Source organism: Triticum urartu, chromosome 3A, assembly GCF_056163025.1.
Source record: "Triticum urartu cultivar PI428250 chromosome 3A, HENAU_Tu73, whole genome shotgun sequence".
Classification (NCBI taxonomy): Eukaryota; Viridiplantae; Streptophyta; class Magnoliopsida; order Poales; family Poaceae; genus Triticum; species Triticum urartu.
The window spans coordinates 180888749-180897009 of record NC_141875.1 but is presented as its reverse complement, the minus strand read 5'-3'; the positions used below and the strand labels follow the sequence as shown (position 1 = coordinate 180897009).

The following is an 8261-nucleotide window of genomic DNA, read 5'->3' as shown; positions in this document are numbered from 1 at the left end:
TTTAAGGACAGGCGGCTCACAAACGGACCTGCGGCTGGAGTAGGTTTGCTAGCATATGCATGCATTTTAATGGAGTAAGGTAGGAAGTCTGTGACCATTTTAATGCAGCAAGGAGGCGTGTTCATCTAGAAGAACATCGCTCGGCGCTCTCTCAGCCGGTGCTCTCTCAGCCGGTGCGGCGCTTCAATGCCGGTAGTGAGAGGTCGTGTCCATCTACGTCGTTGTCCTGTACGGTCAAATCGTGGGCATCAATGCGGACCGCTGCATGCTCTAGGCCAGCATGAATACGACATGACAAGTGGCGCAACGCGTGGGATGGAAAGCGCGGGAGGGAGGGTAGGGGGTATGGGTGGGCTAGGGCTTTTAGACGCGGGCGTGGTAGTAGTTCGGACGCCTGCAAAGCCTCCCATACATTTGTCTCAGGTTTGCGAGAGAAAACACATTCAGACCGCTCGGCGGACCGATACAGGACCACGTTGGATAGATACCGCAATTCGAACGTATGTGTGCGGTTTGAGGGTCGCCGTTTCGGAGTATCTGTTCGAACACAAATTTTCATCCAACGTGGTAGCCATCGATCCGCGAACCAGTCAGGATGCCGAAGATTCTACAAACCAGACACAAATCAGGGGGTTTTGCTGGCGTTTGGACCGCTGCCAAGGACACGTCCGACCCATCGGACCCACCAGAAACCTTTCCACGTGAAGTAGTTGTTGTGCATTCATCCGATCAGCGCCGCATGCATGTCAGCCAAGAGCGGACGCGACCTCTCAACAAAACTGACATTGAAGCGGCACACTGGGTCTTTGTGTCTGTTCAATGCCGGAGAGATGTGACCGGACGGGACTGGACTGTTGTGTACCATGTTCAAACCGACTCGCGTTCATCCGCGTGTAGGCATTAAATAGGTGCGCGGGCCGAGAGTCCCACTTCAAAGCCTGCATTAAGACAACCTGCTGCTTGGCCTGGTCGACACCCACCATTTAAATGTTACCTTCTCACCCAGCACAACCAGCACCACACCATGTCCACCATGTCAATGAGCTCTAGAGTGGCGTGGGAGAGCCTCTTTACGAAGAAGTAGCAGGAGTTGGCCAACATTGTGGCCGGCTGGCAGCCCCATCGTGTGCGACAAACAGAGGCTGGATGTGGGCGAGCTTGCCGGAGGTCAGCGATGAGGACCAAATGATGGATGAGGAGTCCGACCATGAGCCGGAGCCCCCTCCGCACAGGCACACTTCAATACCATCATGGCATAAGAACAACCAGCGCCGCTGATGTCGCCATTCGGGCAGGCGTAAGAGGACCAATGCTACACCTCCGGTTCCTCGATGAACACTGACCCGCAGAGAGGAAAATCGCCACAAACCAGATGAAAGACGATGCCTTTGCAGCCATGGTCGCGGGTGATCCGAGCTTCCTAGATGACCAACAGGCGCTGTACGTGTCCATGCACAGCGCCTGCCACATCTGCCGCGAGCGATGGCGGCTGTGTGTCCTGCGGGCGGAGAGAGACGCCTTGTTCACGGAGATCGAAGCGGATCTAGATGAAGAGAAGGCGCATGCAACTGAGGACGTCGCCTGCTCTGCTTTGGCTGCACCACCCCGTGGTTGCGCCCCACCACAAGGACTAAAAGGCTGGCCCATCCACATCTGGCGCCACCGATAAGGCGGACTCTGACAAGGAAGAGTAGGACATGGGACGTGGGCACATATGGTGTCCCATGTGGGTTGTGCCCCATGTCTTACTCTTCCCCTCTCACAGCTTCACTTCATAGGGATCATGACTATTGAGGTTGCCAGACATGGGGAAGAGATGACGTGCAAAATGGATGCCGCCACGCCCAGCGAAGATGTAGACTACGTTAAAAAAAGTTTCTTCTACTTACATTTAGTAAAGATATGTTGGAAGTTTAATGAATTGGTCCGCTGTAAATAACAATTGCCTGGTTCACATGAAATTTGCCCTATTTATACAAATTACTTTTGAAATGTGTCCCAATTTTTGATCTCTAGGGTTGGATAGTCGGCTCCTGTATCACTATCCATGGACGTGTCCGCAGATAAATAGATAGTTCATTTTAGGGGTTCATGTTGTAGATACCCTAAAAGAGAGGCTTATATTCCTCAATAATCCCATAGTATGATAGCTGAGTAAAACTAGGCCCTCACAGTAATTAGAGTATATGGACTGTTAGCTCTGTTCGGCCTACCGATCCTGACCATCCGATTTCGGGCAGAATCACCATGAGTCGTTCGATATTTACCTGATAAATCTCAAGCGTCTGATAAAATTCCAATTGCAATAAATTGTAATATCCCATCCCCTACCAGGGCATTTTTGTCATTTCATCTCATTTCACATATAAGCATATACGTAAAATGCAGCACCTCCCGTACAACCCTAGTGGTAGAACCCTAGCCGCCGCCCCATCCATGCATCCACCCGTGCTCATTCGCTCCCCTTCCCGGCCACTTATCCTAGAGGGCCTCAGCCTCCTAGAGGGCCTCAGCCTCCTCCCACGCCGTTTATCCCCCGATGAGGCCGCCACCTCAATCCCCTGCCCAACTCGGTTCGTCACGAGCAGTGAAGGAAAGATGACCCCGCCGCCTTGGGTTAGATAAGCCACTGCGAGGTGAATTCGTTACCCTCATCTCTTTGTGTGTGTGCGCGCGTGTGACTAATTTTGTTCGCCATATTGCAGCTCGTCCGGGATCTGAGCGCACCCCTCGCATCCACCGTTCATCATCCACTTGGCCGCAACCATCCACAAGAAGAGGGGATGTCACGACAGTCAGGTCATGGATCATCCACTTTGACCTTGCACGTTCGCAACACACTTTCTCTATACCGATATCGTAGTTGCAGAATGCAGCTACGGTTGGAGGGTCGTCACCGGCGTGGCACCGATGCGTCCCTTCCCTCTGCCTGGAGCTGCAAGTGGAAGGTACCATCTTGGCTTCCCATATTTGATTTTGTGTGTTTTCCTCCGAGGATTTTAGTACAATTCCGTGATTAATCAAGTGGAGAGTTTGTTTGTTTGTTAGGTATTTAAATATCAGTTTTGTTGGACTAAAAATTATGGTTGATGGAATTAAATTTTATTGGATCAAAAGTTGTGGTTGATGGAACTAAACTTGGATTTGATAAAATTCTGTATTGCTTGCACTGAAAGTTGAATGTTTGTTCCATGGTTGTGCCACAGAAGGCCAATCACCATGGAAGGCAAGGAAGAAAAAGGAGGTTATGATACCAACAACCATCAACCATTAGGAGGAGGAATATAAAACAAGTTCAGAAGCCATGGACCATGCTCAGCCTGATTTTAGGCACCCTCAAATATAGGTAATACATCAGTTTGATGGCACGAACAGCTTACTCCCTGAATAAAAAAGGTTCTTTGCTTGAATATGTATGTCTCTGACACATGGTTGAAAAAGGATAAAACTAGAAAAGCAAAAGAGGACCCTAAGCTTTTTAGTATCATCTTGTTCTGAGGCCACAATCCTGTAGCATACTAGCATGTGTTCCGCTAAGTTTTTCCCAATTTTATTAGTTTGTGCCTTGAATACGATCATCGCAGGTTTATCCATTTATCATTTCGATACTTTCTTATTTCTGCAATAACAACAAATGGTAGCTAGGTTGCAATCTGTAGAGAAAGGAATGTTGTATACCTAGGTTATACCTAGGTTATTTATTTTATACTTTGCGGTTTGTCAACACTTAGTAATCCGAATATGTATATGTTTGCTATTTGTTCACTTTTCCTTATTTGTTCACCGAATAATGTTTGTGCATTAGTACTTCTATCATTAATCTACCTTATATAAGTACTACTATCATTAACCTACCCTGAGTACCCTAGGCGCGGTTTTTGCTTCTCTGGGTTGCCTAATTAAAGATTGTGCTTCTAGAGGCACCGAGAGTATCTCAGTTGCAATCATCTGTCCTTTTAAACGAGTTTTGAATATTTTCCTCTTTTTGTATACAATTAACCTATTCTTGAAGGGTAGTACCTATTTTGGACAAAATGTTTATATCTATTTTCTAACACTATCAACTCATTCATGTCATCTTTGAGTACGGGAAGCTATGAAGTTCATTCAACCATGCTTTAGTTTTCCACAGAAGTACGACATGGGCTAAGATGATGCAAATTTCTTGCTTTTGCGCAAGTTATCTTTCTTGGGCTTATGGTCTGCGCATAAGGATATGTTTTTTCCCGCTATTGTTTGCAAAACCATGAAATGTTCATCAATTTGGGAAAAGGTCATGAATTTTAAAAAATCCCAAATATTAAATTATACACAAATTAAAAAATATTTGGGAATTCAAAAATTATTCACGGATTTAAAACTGTTCGTGAATTTAGTTATTTTCAGAGAATTTTAAAAATATTCATGAATTTTATAAAACAAATGGAAAAAGGAGAAAGGGAAATGAAGAAGGAAAATGAGAAGGAAAAAAAAATATAACATGGAAATAAAAAATGGAAAAAGAAAAATACTCCCTCCGTATTTATATTAGTTTACAGAGAGAATAGATTATAGAAAGAGAAGGACAAGTAGAGAAACAAAGAAAAGATAAGAAAATGGTCACAACCTTCCCAAAATTAGGCGAAGGTCCCAAAACAGCCGTGAGCTCTGTTATAGATGGTTTACTGTACCGCCGGATAGCCACGCTGATGGGTTGGCCCATGAGAAGGGCTGCTTGGGCGATCAATATTGTACCACTTGTAATGAGTTTTTTTTCAGGCAACCACTTATAATGAGTGATACATCGAAATCACTAATTAAGGAGTACTTATTGCAAAAAACACTCCACTTCTTCAGGTCGCGACAAGTGGCACACATGCAGCATGCCACTTGTCGCAACCTGAAGTTCTCCCTTTTTCCGTAGATCCGTTTATTCAAAACGTTTTATCTTTTAAACCGTGCGTTCAAATCTCGAACCGTTTTCACTATTGGATTCCTCGCGTCGAGATCTTCAAAGCTAGATCTCATGTTGATAGGTTTTGACGAAATTTTTTTTCACGAAAAAAAACGGACGAAAAAAATCGGGCGAAAAAACCGAAATAGGGAGCACGTTTTTTTCCTTTTCCAAAATAGGCACGCCCGTGCCTCTCACGAAAATCACACCCGTGCCTTTTGTGGAAGGAAAAAAACCAGAAAATACGTTTTTTTTTCGTTTCTGAGAGGCACGGCTATGACTCTCGCGAAAGCACAACCGTGCCTCTCGCGGAAGCAAAACCGTGACTCTCGCGAAAGAAAAAAATAGAAAACACATTTTTTTTCCTTTCTGAGAGGCACGGCCGTGACTCTCGCGAAAGCACAACCATGCCTCTCGTGGAAGCAAAACCGTGACTCTCGCGAAATAAAAAAAACAAAAAAACGTGTTTTGTTTTTCCCTTTTCCGAGAGGCACAGCCGTGACTCTCACGAAAGCACAACCGTGCCTCTCGTGGAAGCAAAACCGTGACTCCCGCGAAAGAAAAAAAAACAAAAAACGCGTTTTTTTCGTTTCCGAAAGGCACGGTCGTGACTCTCGCAGAAAAAAACCGTGACTTTCGCAAAAGAAAGAAAAAAGAAAATGCGTCGCTCATAGAAGACCAAGCAGCAGCCATTCTAGATGAAAGGACACAAGCCTAAAACTTGAATGCGGATCTATTTATCTGGAATTCCTATCTTCAGAAATAAAGAGTAGGTTCTAACCTAATCCTACATGCGTTTCTCTCATCCTTTATCGTTTCCCTCACATCATCACCCCTTTTTCTTTTTCGTATTAAGAAGGGATTTATTGAGAGGTTTTTAATGTGTCTTTGATCGTCGAGCAGGATAAATGATAAATCGGTAGGTTTTAGAGTAGCCCTATTAGGTTGAAATCAATAATGCCCTCGCCCGTAGAACCCTTCTGTGTTAGAATAGTTTCCAGATTATGACCTTCTCTTTTGATTGAGTGAATAGCCATGCCATGGATTCTCTTTTCTGGGATACCAAATATCCACGAGGAGAATGTGCGACCTCCAAGCCAAGAAAAGGCTTAGGGCGCGTCAGCGCCTTCATTGCAAATAATTGATGAAGGCGACACTTGATCAGCGATATGGTAACAGAGTAATCACCAGTCAGTTTGATATCATCAACATACAACAACAGTCTGGTGGAATCCAGTGGTATATAGAAGCTCTGTGCCCTTCTCTTTCTCCTGCAGCAATATGATCTCAAAGGGATCCTTTCCTACCCGGGACAGCTTCATAGCTCCTACCTTTACTCTTGATTTGCGCAAGAGTGCTCGTCAGTGATCTCCATTCAAAAAAGTGGAAAGGAATGTTCCATTGCCACGAACAATATGGGCTTTCTCATGGATTCCCCTTAGGCCGAAGTGTTTGGCCTTTACTTCGGATCACCCGCTCACGCTTCGCTGACCTATCGCGTGGTAAAGAGAAGAGAGTACGAAAGAACTGTAAACAGAGCAGACCGCAGAAAGATTCTAAATATGACAAGTCCCCATATGGCATATTTGAATCATCTCATGTGTTTAAGAACGATGAAGGAAATATTTTGGGATAAAGGAGTCTTTGATCGTCGTATTCCTGAATATAACACAACGATACAACACTTGCATAACGAACTATCACACCAATTGCACTGGTTCCGGACGCATAGGGGTATCAATGCTCTAGCGATGAAGACTAAAGCCCTTGTCATAATGGATAATACGTCTGTGGGTTACAGATACGTGTATGGGAATCTACTCGCAAGTGTCCAGTTAGGCTGTTGTGGGACTATGACATTGTTGAGTATCACACAAGGTGATGCTGCGATTCTGGAACTCATATCAGGGATGGGTAATTTCATGGAAATTATGAGAAATTCTAAACCATTTCTAGGGTGGGCGACGGGTGGATCGTTATTAATTTCGTGGGAGAATATGCATTCAGATCTTATGGATCCTCCCTACAATAAGGAAAGATCCCAGCTTTTCATTGCTCTGTCGCGCCACCCCTCCTCCCAGAGCCGGTTCTTATCCATAAAATTTTCAGCTAAAAGATACGGTATATATATCAATGAAAGCTGGCGCCTTTGGTTCTTGGTATGACTGGTACTTTTTCTCATTTATCGGTCTAGTTGGAAAAATTTCCCCTCGACAAGTTCACATGCCGGAGCTACCTGTTCTCCGCGATTCAATTGGTTCTTCTGCCTTGCCTTCTTATCTATCAGTCCCAAGGTCAAAGAAATAGGTTCAGTGGTTCGACCTCCCAAAGGTTAAAGAAAGACATCGGTATTAAGACCACTCCCTCCAGATGATGATATGTCCCAACCATCTATAGCCCATGGTTCGTTACTCGGGAATTCGGAGAGGTCAGATGAGATAGATGGGTGTGTTCAAAATGGAATGATCCCCTTTTCTCATGTTTGCATTTTTGTTGTCCACAAACAAATAAAGAGTCCGAAAAGACGTACGCATAACAGACTCGGTACCTAGGTCAATGGGTTTAGTGGAGAATTGCGTTACTGTAATAGCGAAGGTATCTATGAATATCATATAGGAAGATGGACTAGCTCGAGACCTTGGCTTCAACCAATCAATTGAATCTTGGACACATTGAATTCTTAGATATTGCTTAAGGGATCACCACATATATTTCTCAGATTATCATGTCTGTCTCGTCTTGCTATTTCCATCGACCAACCATGAGAGTGTTAATCAACTCCACCTGGAGGAAGTGTCAAAGGCGTCTTCCAGTATTCTTAGCTTACTGTCTGCTTCCTGCCTGATCGGTGCTGACTGACTGTTCTTGCTTGTCTTGGGCCTGCTCTAGTTTTGGTGCTGCTAACTAAGGGTCGAATTTCGTGACTTGATGAAGAGGAAGCCGAGTATCTTTGGCACTCAATTGATCCGGGTCAACACTTCCTGTATCTGGTTTCGGCTTTATTTTGACTCCTTGTAGGGGCTCATGACAGCCCTGTAGGGGATCCAAAGGCTTTCGAGCAGTAGCGGCAGCGGGGCGGGAGAGTTGGTTATTCAATTGATCCTCTGATGTTGGCCCTTCTGCATCATCCAAAATCCAAATGGAAAAGGATTTGCAAAAATATGCAGATTAGAAGCTAGTATCTCCAGTTTTATGAGAGAAAGAAGAGGAAGAATCGGCGAACATCCTAAAAAATGGTACTTTTGTCTCAATCCGATCAAAAACAAACATATTCTATTGTGTGTTGACCACCGGGAAACGAATGGATTAAGATGAAGACGGACGGTTC

The 8261-nt window shown here is 44.7% G+C and overlaps 1 long non-coding RNA gene across 1 annotated transcript; it reads left to right on the top strand.

Moving 5' to 3' along the window:
- Positions 1-2418: 2418 nt before the first annotated feature.
- On the top strand, positions 2419-5077 carry LOC125548202 (uncharacterized). The gene is made up of 3 exons (XR_007300934.2): positions 2419-2636; positions 2706-2948; positions 3207-5077. It is a non-coding gene; the product is annotated as an uncharacterized LOC125548202 (long non-coding RNA).
- The last annotated feature ends 3184 nt before the right edge of the window (positions 5078-8261 follow it).